Source organism: Miscanthus floridulus, chromosome 10 (genome assembly GCF_019320115.1).
Source record: "Miscanthus floridulus cultivar M001 chromosome 10, ASM1932011v1, whole genome shotgun sequence".
Taxonomy (NCBI): Eukaryota; Viridiplantae; Streptophyta; class Magnoliopsida; order Poales; family Poaceae; genus Miscanthus; species Miscanthus floridulus.
The window spans coordinates 11,518,862-11,538,820 of NC_089589.1; the positions used below are offsets into that span (position 1 = coordinate 11,518,862).

General features: G+C 47.3%; 1 non-coding gene and 2 pseudogenes across 1 annotated transcript; 1 reads left to right on the forward strand and 2 right to left on the reverse strand.

Moving 5' to 3' along the window:
• Window positions 1-6,257: 6,257 nt before the first annotated feature.
• Window positions 6,258-11,616, forward strand: LOC136486245 (uncharacterized; annotated as a pseudogene).
• A 7,239-nt stretch (window positions 11,617-18,855) lies between these two features.
• LOC136490433 (small nucleolar RNA SNORD24) lies at window positions 18,856-18,940 on the reverse strand. Its single transcript, XR_010767720.1, has one exon. It is a non-coding gene; the product is annotated as a small nucleolar RNA SNORD24 (small nucleolar RNA).
• A 206-nt stretch (window positions 18,941-19,146) lies between these two features.
• LOC136490440 (small nucleolar RNA R12) lies at window positions 19,147-19,220 on the reverse strand (annotated as a pseudogene).
• Between the last annotated feature and the right edge of the window lie 739 nt (window positions 19,221-19,959).

Below are 19,959 nucleotides of genomic sequence, written 5' to 3' on the forward strand. Positions count from 1 at the left end.
CAACAAGTCATATATATGCATACATATAGGGCGTGATTGGTTACCTGAATGAGACCCAGCCTGGCTCATGGGATGCAGCGTTTGGGTGTTTGCAGGGGCAGAGCTATATTGGTGCTCGTAGGTGCAGCTGCACCCAGAGAAAAAAAAAATGAAAATCAGTTATTAGCGTTTGGGTGTTTGCAAGGGCGGAGCTATATGTTTAGATAAGTTTTATGGGATTCAAGGCCCACTTGGATTTTTTTTTGCATTTATGATAGTAAGCAATTATAATTTAATTCGCTTGCGAAAGACAGCAAACAGCTTGGGATATAATCTTGCACTACTGGACGCAGGGTCTTTGCCGAGGGCCTGACGCCCTCGGCAAAGGCTCTTCAGCCGTCGGCGAAGGATTTGCCGAGGGCAGCCCTCGGTGAAGAACCCTCGGGAAAAAAAAACGTCGGCGAAGGAGTCTTTGCCGAGGGCCTTTTATCGGGCACTCGGCAAAGTATTTGCCGAGGGCTAACGGCGGCCCTCGGCAAAGTAAAGTAGCCGTTAGGTACGCGGTTATTTTCCACGGCGTCTTTGCCGAGGGCTGACATACAGGCCCTCGGCAAAGAGCTTTTTTTTTGGAATTTATTTGCCGAGAGCTATACCGCAGGGCCCTCGGCAAAGACCTATTTTCTTTTTTTTTCTCGGAATTTCTTTGCCGAGAGCTATATCGAAGGCCCTCGGCAAAGACCTACGTTTTTATTTTTGTCTCGGAATTTCTTTACCGAGGGCTGTGTTCAAAACCCTCGGCAAAGACCTACTTTTTAATTTTTTCTGGGAATTTCTTTGCCGAGGGCTATGGTTAAGGCCCTCGGCAAAGACCTGTTTTTAATTTTTCCTGGGAATTTCTTTGCCGAGGGCTATGGTCAAGGCCCTCGGCAAAGACCAGTGAAAATTTTCAACATTCCACCTGTTTCTTGCTTTCCATGCAGACAAAATATATATATATATTCAACAGCAGAAATATCCCACAAATATCACAATCATCACATATATCTCACAAATATCACATATATCTCACAGATATCACATAGATCATCACATGTATCATCACAAGTCCAAATTCAACAATTCCATAAGTCCACAATCTAACTCAAGTGTCAAGTCCACAAGTTCAAATCCGACTGAGGCTGGCCAACCTCTCCAACCGTCTGGCCTCTGCGTCACCAACCTTCCCAACCGTCTGGCCTCTGCGTCGAGGGTGGTGTAACGAAGCCTCCAGAATCAGGTGACGCACGAGGGGGGTTATTGGAACCCGCCGACTGAGGCTGCACAAACAATTATATGCTTATGTGAGATTGCAGTAATTATTCTAGGACTACAGTTTTAGTATTTAGACAGAAACCTATCAAATTTTTTATAGCTAGTGTTGTCTGGGTTTCTATGTCATACAAGCAAATCAGTAGCTAGTGTTCTCTGGGTTTCTATGTCACACAAGCGAGAAGTGAACTTTAACGCTTACAGGAGTAGCTGCAAACGCGTGCGGCACCTGAGGCGGAGGAGCTGACATCTGCACAGGCACACCCGTCTTCTGCCCAAGAGCTTGCATGATTTGCATCATTTCTGCAATCCTGACCTCCTGGGCCTCCCGAGCGGCCTGCTCAGCCTCCAGCCGAGCAGTGAGGGCCGTGATCTGCGCCGTCTTCTCGTTGTTCTGGGCCTGCAATATTGCACTCCAATATTTCAGTAATGCAAATCTAACTCAAGTGTGAGAATATTAATTTACGACGAGTAAAACAAGAATTACCTCGAGCGCATCGACCCGCTGCAGTGTCGGAGTAGGCCGTGAGCGTATGGGCTGGCTGGAACTCGTGCTCTGTGCTCGGAGCTGGCTCAGAGTGGGAACAGTGGTGGGGTCGATGGCGGCGTTCGCAATCCACGTCCGGCCGTGCTTCCTGCCGCCACCGAGCCTCATGATGGCCTCGGCATCAATGGGCTCGGTGCGGACGTCGTACTCTGGCCCGTGCCGCTGCTGTACCGCCGACGTGTACTCCTGGACTTTAGTGTACACGTTAGGGTCGGAGTATGCCTCGCGAGGGGCAGCCGGGTCCCAGGTGACGTCGCCGGCCACCCTGGTCTGGTGGGACATAGCCCACGCCGTGAACATCGAGACATCCTCGTCCGGGTGCGCAGCCTCCTGCGAGAAAGGCGGCAGGTGGTGAGCAATCAGGCATACGTTAAGCGTGAAACTAAATAGAAGAAAAATCACTTACATATGCCGATTTGAATCCGGGGAGACTCCTGCTGCCTTGATGGTGAGTGGCAGCTGGCCTGAGCATACGCAGTGCCCGCTGAGACTCGTGCTTCTCTATGTAGGCCGGCGTGAACCACCTAGCCACGATCATTGTCCAGGCGTCGGCATGCGCTCGGCACCACCAGGGAATCACCTACAAGTCAACGAGTGTTTGACATATATGAAGATGAAATTGAACATATTTAATTCAAAAACAAAACAATATCAATGTTATTCATGTACCTCAAGGTACTGCTCCTGGGTCAGCGTCATCTGTCGAGCCTCCCTCTTGGTGACTGTCATTCTACGAGCCGACGCGTAGTAGTCTATGTGGGCCTGGACGCGCGCCTCGTGAAACATGTCGGTGACATACTTCCTACAGGCTGCATGCGCCACACGATCAGCGAGGCCCTCGGTTCCTTCTTCGGCCCTGAAAAACCTCTGCATAAAAGATGATATATCCAATCATTATTTGAAAAAAATAGAATTCAATGTGAAGGATTGATTAATGTTGTGCGAGAGGAACTTACCCAAAACTCAGCAAGTATCCGCTCCTGCTTGTTGCGGTACTGGTCGTCCTCGCCCAGGGCGTACCTGTCCCACGTGTAGGCTGGCTCTCGGGCCTCCGACGGCAACTCCACAATGCCGGGGAACCACTTCCGGCACAACACACCCAAGACGGTCGCGGGAGAGCGCAGAGGAGTACCTGACAACACCTCCCAAGCCCTGCACTAAGTAAGAAGAAAATTTATCAGTTTCTCTTTCGATTTCAAACATATCATATGAAGTAGTTGTGATATCATTTATATTTACTTACTTGGGCGGCACAGGGCGAAGCACTAGACGGTTCTGAGGAAGCGGAAACGAAGGGAGCATCGCCGGGCCTCGCTGGTAGACACCCGACGCCTCGCCTCCCTCGTCCTCGGGCGCCGCACCCTGCTCCTCCTCGACCTCCTCCTCCTCCTCGTGCTCCTCCGCACTCTGAAGCTCCTTTGATGTCCTCTGCTCTGCAAAAAAAAGGGTATAAGTTAAAAATTTCGGCAGAACCTCCCCTGTACGGGGAGGTTTCCAAAACCTGCAAAAAAAATCGGCTCGATGGCCAACACCCACATTCACGGCACAAAGGCCGACACATCAACAATGGGAGGCACGAAGGCCATCCACATCAAAAAACGGCGCGATGGCCGACAACCCATGGTTTTACCTTCTACTCGACCGAGGGACGGGGAAGTGAAGGTGACGGCAAGGTCGTCCAGACGAGGCCGTTATCCAGAACCACCTGCATTGCATGCCCAAGTAATTGCTTCAAAACATGACCCGCTTAGACAGTGAATAAAACAAGTGCAACTGCAGAAAAGTACTGAACCAGTAAATCCTAAATTTTCCGGGCTGTAAGTAAGCACATTACACTTTTCTCTTCCTATAGGAGTTAATTCCATTCATACTTAATAGCGAGCATAAATGTTGTTATTCAGATTTTGCTAAGCTTTGTAGTAGAATCATTTCAAACGTCCCTTTACGGATCAGTTATGCAGAAATAATCATCAGTTCACTAGCAACAAAGACTAATCCATGCAAAAGCAATACAATGATGCGCAATAACAACATTTCAAGGTTTCAGGTCAAGATTGCGAAATCAAGGTGACTTTGTAAAGAAGAGACTGGGGAGGGAGCAGAGGCACCGAACCTTCCGGGCGACGACGGCGGAGGACGCGGCCGGGGCGGCGGCGGGCCGTGGGCAGGCGACGGGGCGAGACGACAGGAGAGGAGGAAACGGGGGGGCGACGGGGGAGGGGCGGCGGCGGCCTGCGCGGTGGCGGCGGGCGAGCGCGCGGTGGCCTGCGCGGCGGCGGCGTCCGCGCGGCGGCCGATTGTGCCGTGGCGTGCGCGGCGGCGGCCTGCGCGGCGGCGGCGGGCGAGCGCGCGGCGGCCTGCGCAGGCGGCGGGCGTCCACGCGGCGGCCGAGCGGCGCGGTGGCGTGCGCGGCTGGCGGCGGCGGGCGAGTGGCGGCTCGGGCGGGCGCGGCTTGGGATAAGGCCGCCCGCCCGGCCGTTCCCTTTTTTATATGGGGTCCCCTCTTTGCCGAGGGCCTAGATCCAGAGCCCTCGGCAAAGATTTTTTTATTTTTTTATTTAATTTCTTTGCCGAGGGCCAACATCCAAGGCCCTCGGCAAAGATGTTTCTTTTTATTTCCGCCGGCGCCATCCCGTTCAAAATATTTGCCGAGGGCCTGTACAACGGGCCCTCGGCAAAGAGTTTTATTTTTTTATTTCCAAATTCTTTGCCGAGGGCCTAACGCCGAGCCCTCGGCAAAGGCTGACGGCCGGTGCCGCCGTCACGCTCGGCCGAGGTCGCCGAGAGGCGGTACTGTGCCGAGGGCCCGGCCCTCGGCAAAGGTGGGCCTTTGCCGTGGGCCGTTGATTGCCGAGGGTCCGGCCCTCGGCGAACGAGCCGTTGCCGAGGGCTAAGCTTCGCCGAGGGCGGCCCTCGGCAAAGAAAGGATTTGCCGAGTGCCCGAAATCAGGCCCTCGGCAAAGTCTTTTGCCCTCGGCAATGTTGCTGTTTCCAGTAGTGTTGTCGAAGTAGGACCAGGTTAAGAACGTGGCCTAGAAAAACTTGTTTGAACGACCATTATAACACTCTCAAAAATCTATCTGAGTTTGATTCTGTCCACGTTTAGGTGAATGCAGTGTGAGTGGATAAAATAAATATATGTGATGTGTCCAAGGATCCAACAGTACGATCAGTATAGTTAAGAAAAATCTAATGGCTATCATTAAGACATATCTCATATTATTGTACGTATGTTCTTTTTACAATTTGTATCCTAATCCTCTCAATGAAACACATGTTGTAAAGCATGTTCACGAAAAAAATTTGTATCCACGTATTTCATTAACACGAGGGCCTATGTCTCCTAATTTCCGTATTCACGTAGCATATTAACGTAAAGTTACGCTGAAGTGGCGCACCCCTCATTTCTACTCTAGCTTCGCCGTGCTTGATGCCTGTGCAGCAGGTTGGGCCTGGTTGCGCGCATGCAAAAGCCGCCGCTCGGCCTGGCCGGGAGGAACGAAATCGAAATCCATTTCCTCCAGGCCAGGCTCGCTCAAGCGCAGCTCGCGCATGCGGGCGTGCGTTTTCTTCACCCTAATGTTGGGACACGCACGAATGGAGTATTAAATGTACACTAAAAAAATAATTAACTACACAGATTGTGACTATTTTGCGAGACGAATCTTTTAAGTCTGATTAGTTCATAATTTGACAATAAAGTGCTACAGTAACACATGCGCTAATGATGAATTACTTAGACTTAATAAATTCGTCTCGTGATTTCCTAGTATATTCTATAATTTATTTTTTTATTAGTATTCAAACATATCATAACATCTCATATAACACTCGAAATGATACCTTGAAACTTTACGCCCTACGACCAAAGGAGGCCTTAGTGGTCGAGCCAAAAAGCTGCTTAACGCATGCACCCAAACAGCTGCGCGCTCGGGCCTGTCTCTGTTCGCCTGACCATCCAAACAAACCGGCTTGCATGTTACGAGCCTGGCGCTCGAGAGACAGGCTGGGCAGGTACGCGCCTGGCTGAGTTAACCAATCACGCCCATACGGACACACTGTCAGCACCTCATCAATCCCTTTCTTTAAAACTTGTTTTTTTTCTTCTTCCTTAGCTACGATACAAAAATACAAAGCAGAGACAAGGTAGAGCTCCTGGCTCCAGATTTTCTCGACGAGAATCACTTCACTGTAGCCGAACGGTAAAAAAAAAAACTAACAGCTCCATCAAAGAATCCGACAGAATCGATCTTCACTTTTGTGATGCCGGCCTGAGAGCTAAAAATCCCTGCTCCCCGCACCCCCACGCCCGCTCCACATTCCCCACCATTCGCGTTATGAAACTCCCCGTCAAGTTCGCCAAATTTACCCACCACTGCCACTGCTATATAAGAAAAAAATATCCCCTCTCCTCTCCCTCTCCCTCTCCCTCTCCCATCCGTTCCCCAATCCCCAGCCCAAGCTGCCGCCAGCCCACTAGCGGGTTCAGCGATGGCGCGCCCCCCGCCCTACGCCGCCTGGGCCCGCGCCGGCATCATCGGAGACTGCCCTTTCCTGCTCGCCGGAAGGAGCTCCCGGTCCCTGCTCACCTGAAGGCCGGCCTCGCCGCCAGCCAGGAACCCGTTCGTGCAGTAGGCGTCGTCGGCCAGGATCCCGTCCTGCCGCTCCCCTGCAACGAACGCCGCCCGGCCGGCTCCACCGGTCCCTGCAGCCGGCGCCGGCGACCTGCATCCCGGCTAGGCACTCCCCCCGAGCCGAAGGTGAGGGCCCTGCTCTCCCCTTTTTCCCCGTCAGATCTAAACTTTTTTAGTGGTGGATTGAGAGTGTATGTACCAGTAGATTATCATGTATAGGAGGACACCCCGCTCTCCCCTCCCCCCGTCGGATCTGCAGTTTTTGCAAAAAAAAAATTGATACACTGAGACACATATACAAGTGACGTGTACTCGGGTCCATGGGTGAGTTTGCTGTTGTTGGTTGCAGTAATTTTTAGGGTGATTACAGAACAATTTTTGGGGGTTGCACTCAATTTGCTGGTGTTACTTGATTTGTTTGACCTATGTGAATCTTCTAATTTTCTACTCCTATGAAAGAACCACTACTGGTTGATAAACACCCATTTTATATTAGATTTAACTTATCATTATACTAGACTTGTGCCGGTGCGTTACTACAGGGAGCTAACTTTTTTTAATACAATAAGAGGAGAATGACAATTGACAAGCACCACTTGTGTCCATATAACTGTTAATGGGATTCACATTATTCAATCAAAATAACAGGTCACTGGTCCACATGTGCCACACAAAATAACAGGTCATTGGTTCACAAACCAAGCAAAATAACACTGAGGTGCACTGCAATAATCACCTTTATTAGATCAAGCAATGTCAGATTTGTCAATTCTCAAAGCAGAACTAATGGATAATGACAATTGACACACATCACTTGTGTCCATATAACTGTTAATTGGATTCACATTATTCAAGCAAAATAACAGGTGACTGGTCCACATGTGCCATACAAAATAACAGTTCATTGGTTCACAAACCAAGCAAAATAACACTGAGGCGCACCGTATAATCACCTTTTGTTAGATCAAGCAATGTCAGATTTGTTAATTCTCAAGGGAAAACTAATGGATCATTTGTCTACGTCCATTCTCACAAGTTGCCTGTGCAAACTGTCAACAAAGCATCTCAAAATTTGCACGTGTAGTCAAATGGAACTATTGTAGCCTAATATGATGGAGGAGCTGGTACCGTTGCAACAATCTCAGAGTTGCAGGAGTCTCTGCAATAGCACAGAGTAATTAGAATTGTGAGTAGACAACGCACAAAGTAATTAGAATTGTGAGAAAACAATCGCAAGGTTGCAGGAGCCAGCTTTACGATTTGTTTGGGCGCCATTTACTTTGCTAATATTCATTAATTAGTTTTATTGTGGGATTAGTTTTCCAAGTAGGTATATTGTACTTGTATCTGTTTATATACCCTGGTTTTGTCAATGAGTGTGATGATGGATTGCGTTAGTGTTTGTTGCAGGTCAAGGACTTGCGAAGGCTGTATTGGACTCACAATAATCTCACTGTCATGGATGTGACACCCTTGTGGAACCACTCATCCGATGCTCTGCTATATGCTCACCATCCTTCTCACATGGTGAGCAGTTAAAAAAAAAAGAGAAAGCGGTTCATTTATTTATTACCTAAGTGTTCCAAACTGATGGGGTTTTGCTATCGCAGGTGGATTTGAATGAAACACAGAATCCAGATGGTTTTAGCCATTGTCATGAGCTAGGCAGGCAGGCCCCTCATTTCCTCGTCAATGGGGTCTCATGGGGGAATTTGGATGCCAAGGGTTCGATTCCGAGGAAGCAAGTGTTCCAAAGAGATGAGGTTTTGCTATCGCAGGTGGATTTGAATAAAACACAGAATCCTGATGGTTTTAGCCATTGTCATGAGCTAGGCAGGCAGGCCCCTCATTTTCTCGTCAATGGGGTCTCATGGGGGAATTTGGATGCCAAGGGTTCAATTCCGAGGAAGCCTGACTCTTGCAGTGTACAGGGAAATTCTGGTTGCCACTATATCATTGATTTAGAGAAACCAGCCACATTGGATTGCGGTGTACAGGGAAAGTCTGGTTGCCACTATATCATTGATTTAGAGAAACCAGCCACATTGGATTGCAGTGTACAGGGAAAGTCTAGTTGCCACTATATCATTGATTTAGAGAAACCAGCCACATTGGATGATGAGGATGCAGACTATGCTAACCACAATGGTGGTCTTTCAGATAATTCACAATCTGTTCCACTGGATAGCTCTTTGGTGATGCGTGGTCACTTGTGCACAGATCAAAGTGCCCCTTATGTTACTTCTGGTTAGTTCATCAAAATTCCTGTTGGGTTTCAACTCTAGCCTACCCCAACTTGCTTGGGACTAAAAGGCTTTGTTGTTGTTGTAGTTCATCAAAATTCCTCCTTATCTTTGCCCTGCTTAGAATATCATACTTCATATATCTCCGGAGATTCCAAATGCTGTTGCAAATTGCAATGGTACTACTAGAATTCGCATGTGTTATGTGTATCGGTCAATGCACATCAAAGCAATTTTCTCTTAATACTATAGATAGACTACTTCTTTTCAAAGAATAACACACAACAAAACCTTAATATGGAGCGGCTCTACATATCTGTATATGGTCAGGTTACAGTCTTGTTAGGACTTGAATTGAAATTGGGATAGGTGGTTATGGATAAAGTTTAGGCCATGCTTTGTATCCACCCATAAATATGAAAGTGCTACTGTTGTAACCGTGAGATGATCTGATGGCTGGTTTGTGCGACGGCGGCGTCTTGATGCAGCTGGAGCTGCTGTTTATTGGGGAGGAGTGCTGATAGCCATTGCCCTGGGATTTAGGCCACATGGCTGAATGTTAGGATATATCATACACAGTGGTTATTGCGTGTAAGGCCTCAAGGTGGCGTGCATATTCGCCAAGGTGGAGCTGTTAGATTTGTGTTGAATATGTGTATGGTTAGTTACAACAGGACAGCCCATAAATATTAGGGCACCACCTTGGCACCTTTATAACCGTTATACGACTTGGTGGCTGGTTTAGATGGCTGCTCTGGTCTGATAGCATCCTAATGCCGGTGTAGCTGCTGATTATAGATTTATAGGGAAAGGGCGCCCATAGTCATTGCGCCACGGATGTAGGCCTGCAAGGACTGAGCCTTATTAACAATTTTTGTGCCTCAGTGTTGTTTGTTGTGTGCTTCTTTGATCTATGCCACTTGTGATCTTGTGCGCTTTCACATCAATTGATTTGATGCCGTCAGTGTGCTGCATCGATGATTTTCTAACAGAATTCATATCTGAATGCTCTTGCAATGGTACCACCTAAAAGGGCTCTGCCTTCAATTTCTGAGCTCTTAATAAGTTATCCTGTGCTGTTAGTCAAACTGATTGCTGCAAGAATATATTTTTGTGCTACACTTACATCTACTTCTTGTGCACTGTGTTGTTTATTGCACACTTGATTAGTGTAAGATTCTCATGAGCTATTTGATTGACTCTTCCAATCTTCTATATGCAGGTTCAGTTGGTTCCAGTGATACTCCAGACAGTCATTCACCTGCCATAACAAAGAATACAGCATCTGGACGCATGTTTATTCGATCTGAATGTAGCCCAGGAGGATGATTTTAATTTTTGTCCTGATCCCTCCAAATTGGTGTGCTCTACTTCAACTAGTTCTGCTACAAGACAGTCTGGAGGTTTTTGCAACAATTCGAGCAAAACATTCCTCAAAGGAAGTGAATCTAGTATCGGATCATCGAAAGGATCCTCCGTAACAGTCGCCACGACTATCACTGTTCCAGATAGTTCAAGGGAAGTGTTGGCTGCAGGTGTATTTCGTGATTGCCAGAGCCACAAGCCTTTCTTTATGGAAACATCAAATCCACTTCCCAGAAAAAATAGCCATCATCAGATGATTTCCAGATTGGAGTCTCAGGGTTGTATGGAAATGGAAGTACCACGGAAAGGAACTCTCAGTTCGTTCCAGCAGTGAAAATAATTCTTATTCAGGTTTAACTAAACTGGGAGGCAGCCAAGCCACAAATTTAATGGGACAAGTACAAGCAGCTGTTGTTGTACATAGGGATAACCAAGAGGAAACTATAACAGTAATATCTGATCACAAAGTGGAAGGCTTTGACCTAAATGTAGCAGTTGAGAGCACTGATTGTCCAGCAAATTTTGAAAGCAGTTATTTAAGGCAACATGTAAATAATGATGACAGACATTGTTTGGCTCCGAATGAGGCTCAGCAAAATATTGCTCCCATTGAATGTCCAATTATTAGAAACCAAAACATGGCTGCTAAGAGCACGGATGGTGAGGATGTACGGAGTCCAGTTTCTGGAATTGCAATTAACAGGTCTGTTGTGATCCCGGAAACTCCTCAGGGTCGCGACTATGCATGTCCACGGTCGAGATCGTCATGTAATGCAGCATCAGTTGCGCCTGAAGCTGTCGGCTTTGATGAAACGGAGATGGGAGAGGACGAAAAAAGTGCTGCCACAGCAGCTGAGACACTCGTTTCCATGTTTGCGAGCAACTCTGCATGGTTGACAGATGGCCCTGGAAGCAACGGTGAAACAGACGCTGAGGATGCAACGCAGGAACCTGCACCTTCATTGAATTCTTTTGAGGAAAGCATACTGAGCCTAGAGGAGATGAAAGATGATGGGGAATCGGTCCTAGTGAGAGCACCCGACAACGATGGGCCTTCATGTGGGATTAAGCTGAAGAGAGGGAGGGGGTTGAGAGATTTCCAGAGGGAAATATTGCCTGGGCTTGTGTCCCTGGCGAGGCATGAGATATGTGATGACTTGCACTCCATAGGATACGAAATCAGGAAAACCCGGTCACGGAGAAGCCCTGGTGATGAGGGTAGTGCACCAACACGAATACGACTGCCTAGGCGTTGTTCTACCGCATGGAACCGATGAACGAGAAGTCCTCGACGTCACACTGTGACATCATCTCACAGCATGCAGCGGCAAGCAGCAGGAAAAGCAGAGTTAGCTTTGAAGGCTGCCGAATCTAACTGGCTTTGTGCATCACGTGGTGCGCTGAGCATGCATTGCCGGGAATGAAACCCGTTGTATCAATAGCCATTTGTTTGGAGAGATTTGTTTCAATTGTAATCTGCAACTGCGGCCAAAGGCAAATCGTCGCGTTCGTTACATGTAATTGTGCTTTAGGAGGTGCATATCTGAGTTTAGCAACTGGTGGTAAAGCTAATCTCCTTTTGTCCTGTCTTTGCCGCTGGATTCGTGTACTATAGGTAGCTTATTCCTGCATGGCGGGATGATGAATGGCTAGCTCCATAGAATTCAATTGAATGGAATGGAATAAAAGGTTGGCTGTTTGTTCTTGTTGCACCTTTCACTGCAGATAGAGCTGCATGTGGTCTGTTTGTCATTGAGGTGGCTGCGGATCGCTATACGGCGTGTGCAAATATATGCCTGGCATGTCCAAACCATGAGCCGGAAGGGGCTATCGACAGAAGTTAGAAGCAAAGTCAGATCATATGGGCCTGTTCGGCGGCCGGTTTTTTACAGCCAACAGCTGGCTCTCACAAAATTACTGTGCTTGCACTGCGTTTACAAGCAGCATAGGAGTAGGCGCGCTCTGCCGTGCCTGTTTTAGCTCTGCGTTGATGTGGATTATATCTTGTCCACCCTGCATCTCTGCAACTGATGCAGGTAATTGGTAGAGAGGTTTCATTAGTACCACAGAGAATACTAATGTGCATCTAAAGGAACATTTCGCAGAAATATATAGCAATGTAACCGTAGTTATATCATGCGAGGAGGCAGTGGATGCTGAAGGTACAATATAATAGATCAGCACGGCTGAAAAACAAGGACATTTGTTATATAAATGCAGTATATTTTGGGCTCATGGATTCAATGCTGTTAGCAGAGAAACAGTTATCTGATGCAAGCAGGTACAGTAAAGAAAGCGAGAATCCATGCAACACTTTGCAGACTGACAACAGCCAAAAGAAGGAAAACACTCGTAATCATCTACTCTAAACCTAAGGAAAAAAAATTAGAAAACTGTGCCTAAGCTGTGATGTATTCAGGTCTCCCCTTGGCCTGAGTTCCCTTGATCCCATCAATTGTCTGATTCCATTTTCTAAAAAAAAAAGTTCTTCCAGCTACCTCTCTTGTAATATGAAGTTGTAGATGTGAGAGACTAGTTCTGCGCAATCATCCTTTAATTTGAACATTCCGCGGTGATCAACTGGGCTAGGTCACTGCCTCACGCACCGACAGCCACAGGTCGGTGTCGGTGATGTAGCATGTAGGGGCTGTCCATCATTTTTAACTTTGTCCTAAGTTGAACTTATCTTACTTTGACTAAGTTTTTTTGAAAAATAAATTAACATTTACAATATCAAATAAATACATTACCAAAATATATTTCATGCTGTATCAAATAAATCTAGTTGATGTTTGTAGATGTTTCTGTATTTTTTTTGTGTAAACTTAGAGAAGTTAGGGGTTAGACCTTACGTTCACCAAGAACCCTTGCAGCCACCACTCCTTTGCTCCTCGGCACCATTGTCACTGCCGCCAATGGCCCCTCTCGATCTTCTTCTCTGGCGAGTCTATCGGTGACATGGAGAGGGGACCATCTCTCTTTTCTAGCAGTTTTTAGATCTAGTTTGTTTTAGTGTTTTGCTCAAATAAATTTACTGAAGAAATCATATGATTTTCGTTTAGCATCTTATTATCTGCGATGACTTCGGTGATTGCCACAGCGAGGTCACCATTGTAGCTAGGCATTTATATATTGATAGGAGTCCAATTTATGGCCATTATCTATAAGAGGAGGTTTGCTTTTGGACACTCCCCATATGAAAATCAGGCATACATGACTAATTAAGGGTGGGAGGTGATGAATCTACAGCCTATGTTGTACCCGACGATACAACTGATGATGTTCTTTCAACATTTTAGATGTGTTTTGGACCGGTTCCAGAACGTTGCATCTTGCAGCATGTCTAATGATTTGTGGTTGATCGTTAGATTCAACATAAGGATTACAGTTTGGCTTCGGTATTCAACAAGGCTCTGTTTTGCATCAAGGAAAGCCACTAGAAAAGAATACGATGGAAAGATCTGGATAGAATATTGTATCCTTTTTATTTCATAATATATATTTATGTAATTTGGAATTGGAGAGGTACAATGCCGAGTTTTATATAATTTCCATTCTCTTTGCAAAAAAAAAAAGTTAGAAAAGTTTGACTTGAGACATAGCTAAATCGATTTACGATTTGGACGGAAAGAATATATCTTAATCAGTAGATAAACTGACGTTAAAACTTAGTGTTTTGCCGGCATAAATGCTCTGCTTGTTGTATGTAACAGGGGGCATATCATGACAGCTGAAATTGTCAAAAGCTAAAATTTCCAAGTCTATAACCAGAACTACCTTAATTGAGAGTGGTAACTATAGCTGAATCTCAGATCTGGTTTTCGTAGTTAAAGTATAAAAAAAATAAAAATACATCTATATGTCCCCGGATCAAGAACGAGTCGACCAAGGATTGTAATTTGTAACGTTGGGTTCGACTTCGATATATAGTCACTAGTCAGCCCACGATTGAGATAGAAAAGAAAGTAAAAGTAAAATTTTGTCCTAACAATACTCATCCCAAGTTCCCAACTTCTCGATCAACGCATCTGCATCTCGATCCCTCTCGATGTCGCCGTCGACGCCAGTGCACGTTTCCGCCGCCGCAGCGTCGAGCACCGACGAGAGGACGTCGTCGTCTCGGCCCCTGGGAGGCATCAGCAAGTGCCCCAAGCGGATGGTGCTCCTGGAGGACGCGGACGCGGACGCCGGCGGCTTTGGCCTCATCGACGAGCTCCTCCTCCACGTGTTCGCGAATTATCTGGGCATGGCCGACCTCCTCCGCTGCGCAGCCAACTGCCGGCGCTGGCGACGCCTAATCGCCAGCGAGGCCGAGTTCATCTGCCGCCGCGACCGTGTCGGCGTCGACGTCGTCGGCTTCTTCCATCGAACGAAGCACCAGTACCACAGCGATTGGAGCCGTTTCCTCCCGCCCCCCTCCACCTGGCGCGCCTTCCTAGGCGTGGACGTGGTACTCGACGCCGACGCGGCCCTAAGCAGTGCCGGTCCTACGGGTAGGGCATGAGGTCCGACGGTCAGGGCGCAAGCGGAGATGGAACCAAACCATGTATACAAATCTTTAGATCCTATAATTTATTAGATATTAGCAAACTAATGATAAGAGAGATATAGAACTAGTTAGACGGCTTAAAAAAGACAACATCAGCATTTCTTTCTTAGTTTTCTTTTCCCACGGCCATTGGATAGAGAGGAGGCGAGGAGTCACGCTGCATACATCACACTCTGATCGTGAGTTCGCGATGTGCACCTTACACACGTGGAGCTAGCGAGCCGCGTCGCCGTAAAGAGCTAGACTATCAAAGACATGGACACAGCGCACGAGGACGGTGACCAGACATGGCTCCACGACGACGATATCTTGATTCTTGGCTTCTTATGAATTGCGATCACAGATCTGTTGTTTAGGCACAAGGTATTTTTTTCCTTTTTATTTTTAATCCAAATTAATTATTTATATAGTATTCTAGACTTTTAGCACTTTGTACTCATATAGTTATATTTTTCTTCTAATTTAGATGTTAGAATTTTAGAATGTTACCTAAGAAACATTCGTCAGAAAAGAAAATGAATATATTGTTTTTTTAATCTACACTGTTCCTCGATAATTATTATACATCTACAAATATATTGCTTAATCTACATTGTTTCTCGATAATTATCAGACATGTTAAATTAAAAATATATTATTGAACTTACTTTCGTTTTACAAGTAAAATTAGCGTCTATATATTATCAGATTTTATACATGGTCGAGAGAAGGCTGTTGCGACGAGATTACCAGAGCGCCCTTAAAATTCTGGGACCGGCACTGACTACCGCATACAGGAGGTTTGCCGAGTGCCCCTGGCACTCGGCGAAACACAAAAAAACACTCGGCAAAGGATTTGTCGAGTGTTACACTCGGCAAACCTGTGTCGGCAAACTCTCGTTTGCCGAGTGTTTTTTGTCGGGCACTCGGCAAAGACGTTGCCGAGTGCCCAAAAAAACACTCGGCAAACTTTTTTTCCAAAAATAAAATAAAAAAAACAAGCACCGGCCGCCACCACCGGCCTCTCCAACCACCGGCGTGCACACGAGGAACTTCACCGAAGCCGATGTTGGCCGCCGACCCGAAGCCAACACCGCCCTCTGTCCCCAGCGTTGGTGCCGCACTCCGCTGCCGCCACAGGAGCACCGGATCCGGCAGAAAGCAAGACGACCTCCGATTTGGCGCTGGGGGCGGCTGAGGGCGCGGAGCGCAGAGCGGCGCGAGCGGAAGAGGACGAACCCGTAGCCCTTGGATCTGCCGGACTGCTTGTCAGAGACGACGCGACAGTCCTTGAGCTCGCCGAAGCGCGAGAAGGCGGAGCGGAGGTCTTCGGCGCCGGCGCCCCAGCCGAGGCCATGGACGAAGAGCTTCCTGCTGGTCGGGTCGGCCTCCGCGGCGCGGCGCACGACCGCCATCGTGGCGGGGCTCGCCTCAGCCGCCGTGCGGAGCAGTGCGACGAGCTGCTCCCGCGATAGCGGTTCGAGCAGCTTGGCGATGTCCTCGGCGTCGTCCTCGTCGTCTCCGGCGCCGTCGTCCTCGTCCTCGTCGGCGGCGGTGGGCTCGGGCGGGTCGTCGGTGATGGGGAAGTAGATGGTGTCGCGGGGCTTGGGCGCAAGCTTGCGGAGGAGAGGCAGGGGAGATTGGGATTTCCGGATCCGTTGCGGGGTGCTCGGGTGGGGAGGGGAGCGCCTTTGGAGATGAACAGGAGCGGCGCCGGGGGGGAGGGTATTTGACGAGATTTTTTTTGTTTGCCGAGTGTCCTAGATGTGGACACTCGGCAAAGTTTCTAGAAAAAGATTATTTATTTGTTTGCCGAATGTTTCAGATCTGAGCACTCGGCAAAGGTTTTTATTTTTATTTTTTCTCCTTTTTTTAGAATTTTTTTTTATTTCTTTGCCGAGTGTTCTAGATCTGAGCACTCGGCAACCTTTTTTCTATTTTTTTCTTCTTCTTTTTTTCTAAAAAATGATTTTATTTCTTTGCCGAATGTTTTTTTACACTCGGCAAACTATATTTTTACCGAGTGTTTTTTTTTTACACTCGGCAAACTTCCTCTTTGTCGAGTGTTTTTTTTACCGAGTGTTTTTAACTCAGCACATGACAAAGAGCTTGTTTGCCGAGTGCTTGAAAAAATACGCTCGGCAAACATAAAAATACTCAAATTTGAGGATTCCGCTAGTGACCGGTCCTAAGGTTCGTCGTGGTCAACCTCACCACCGGCGGCGTCTTCAACCTCCCCTCCCTCGCCTGGAACGACAGGCCCGAGCGGTACGCCTGCGCGTTCCTCGCCGCGGCCGACCTCCACGACGGCGGCGTCCATCCGCTGCCGGTTTCCGTGTCGTCCTGCTCTACAAGCGTAGCAACGACTCCTTGGCGTGCCGGTCCTGCTCGTCCGATGACACCAGCGCGTGGGGGCCCGAGGGCACGGTTTCCGCGCGCGAACGTCGGCAGCCAGCGGCTGGCCGAGATGGCCGACAACGCCGGCGTGGCCGTCCGCGGCACCGTGTTCTGGCTGTCCGGCAAGGTGGTGTTCGGGCTCCGTCTGGACACGCTGCGGGGGACGGTCGAGTCGCCCAAGTGGTACAGCATGTACTCCGGCTTCGACTCCCTGTACCCGGACCGCCGGCTCACAGTGCTGCCGGATGGCACTACCGGAAATAGTAGAATTGCTGAGTGTCTGACGGTTTGCCGAGTGCTGAGCGCGGTGCAGCTCGGGCGAGGCGACGCCGGCACCTTCGTGGTGAACGTCTTCTCCCGGAACGACGGGAAGCAGCCGGTGAGGCGCAGGGTGTGGGAACAGGCGCGGGACGTCGACCTGGAGACGCTGCTGCCGCAGCCGCCCGTCGCCGGTGGCGCGAGGATGATCCGCCTCGGGGCGGTCTGTGAGGAGAACGGACTCGTCTTCTTTGCAACGATGGATGGCGTCGGCCAGCAACAGCAGGTGGCGTCGTTCGCGCTGGACCTGGAGAAGAAGAAGTGCAGGCGACTCTGGTCCGCCATGCAGGCCGCTGCTGCTTTTGCAAGCCGTCCTGTAGGCTTGCGGCGTTCATGGCTACGACACCAGAGGCCTACCTGACCTCGCTCGGTGCGTGAGATCATCTCGTCGTGTGCGTCGGAATCTGTCTATTTCGAACTCGAGTGATCTGATCCATTTGGACACTCAAGCAATTTGACGCAAGAAATCACACAAATGAGATAACAAAAAAATCGTGTGATTGAAGCTTAACGGTCACACGAGTAATCAAACACGACAAAACACACGGAAAAAGCTATAAACAAAATTCGAGTGAAACAAACCTTAAATTCACTCAGATTATCCAACACCACCGTCCACCTCACGCACCACCACTACAAGATTTCAAACCATACAGATTTCAGAAAAACAAATAGAACCACATGCAAGAATTTTTTTTAAAACAAATTAAAAATATAACCAGAAAATCAGATCAGAAATTAAGAACAAAAGAAATAAAAAACAAAAAAAAACAGAAATTTTCTATGATATGCAAAATTACAGAGATTCTAGGGCAACGCCTGCAACAAACAAACCAAAAAAAATGAAAAAGCAGAGAAAAAAACAAGTGCTACAATCCAGTGCTGCTAGTACATACAGACTGGATTGAGCAACTGGTATCTGATCTGATAGAGCTTGTACACCGGTGTCAGCATTAAGCAGCAGCGCAGGCACAGGGGTTCTGCCAGTTCCCAACTGAATTTGGTTAATCACCGCTACTGAATTGATAATCGTGTGTCACAGCATGAGACCTTAAGTCTCTCAGAATGTGAAACACACATATGATAAACCAAACAGTTCATTCACCGGCTAGAAAATGTGTTCAGAATAGGAGTCGCAGAAGGACAACACGGTTTACCACTCAAGATTATACTATCACAAACTTTTACCAAACTATTTAAAACAATGGACCAGATGTTCCACAAAACTGATGCGAAAGCACAGCTTCTCGTACTTGATCGAGGCAAGAATCTCCAGCTGAGATCCCAACTTCTCTTCGGCTGTCTTCTCAGCCTTGACGCGGAGCTTAGCTAGTTGCTTCCTCCTCTCATAAGCAACCTTGGCCTTCTCCTTCCACTTCTCCTCAAGCTCCTGATAGAGCAAACAAGGGCAGTCAGATACGAGGACACGGTAGGATAAATTTCAATGTAAAAGAATACAACCATAAAACATCACCAACTCCTACTGCCACTCTTAAGTGCTCACATGAACGGGGTCTTTCTAATTGCAATGTAATGGGCCTCAGAGATCTTGGTGCACATTAAGATCATCAAATGGGAAAACCCATCAAGAGTAGCAAATATTTTGATCACATTACAGGCAAATCACAATATATAGACAAATGAATGAATCCATTTATAGGAGTTGGATGTAATGAGGCAATGTAATAACTACATACAGAACCATACATAATGATGTATCATCATAACAAATGTATGTATCAAATATTCAACCACAACGACACGAACATCAGTAAAAAGCATTAGATTGCCGGTCCAAAGAGGCAAGTATAGTCTGAAGTGGCATGATTTTGCCAGAAGTAGCTGGTTGCTAAAATCACATTGTAAAATCAATCCGATTGATTTTTATTCATCATCTAGAATCATGCACATTTCAGCATAATATCTCAACCAAGATAAAAACAAGCTATTCTAGCAACAAAAATTCAACAACAAATGTGAAGAATTTCTCAATAATAAAAGATGCACAGCACAAACGAAACCAAAGGACCTTCCAGTAATGCCTGAGTCACTAGACTAATCATATCATTTGTATGAAAAGGTAAGACAGTTCTATCGGCGCAAAAACGTGTCGATGCGCCTGGCACATAGCAAGCCGGAAGGATCAGCTTGATGGAGCAAGGCTAGAGATCCGCTTGGCTTCAACACAGGGCTAGCCGATCCTGCGAATTCCCGAAGGCGTGCTAGTCAATTTGACCTGCAATTGACAAGGAGAGAAAGTTTATCAGTAATTTAAGGTGGAACATGCCGGTTTTTACCCAGACAGTTTCAAATGTGCCGCTTTGGGAGCAGCCAGACAGAGAAATCGACTAAACAGCCGATACACGAAGAAATCGGCTATTAAGGACTGTAAAGCTCGTGAGTTACGATTGATTTTATGATGACAAGTACAATGCACGCAGATGTAAGTAAAATCATTAGCTAGGTGGATATTACCAGCGTAATGCATTGAGCCAATGAATCCAACGAGAAAGGATATAACATGCGAACAAATCGACTGTCCAGTACAAATGGATCTACAAACGCTCTGAATCTAATATATTACTATCAACAGTGAGGTTCGATCGGATCGATGATAGCTATGATGATAATAACAAACTA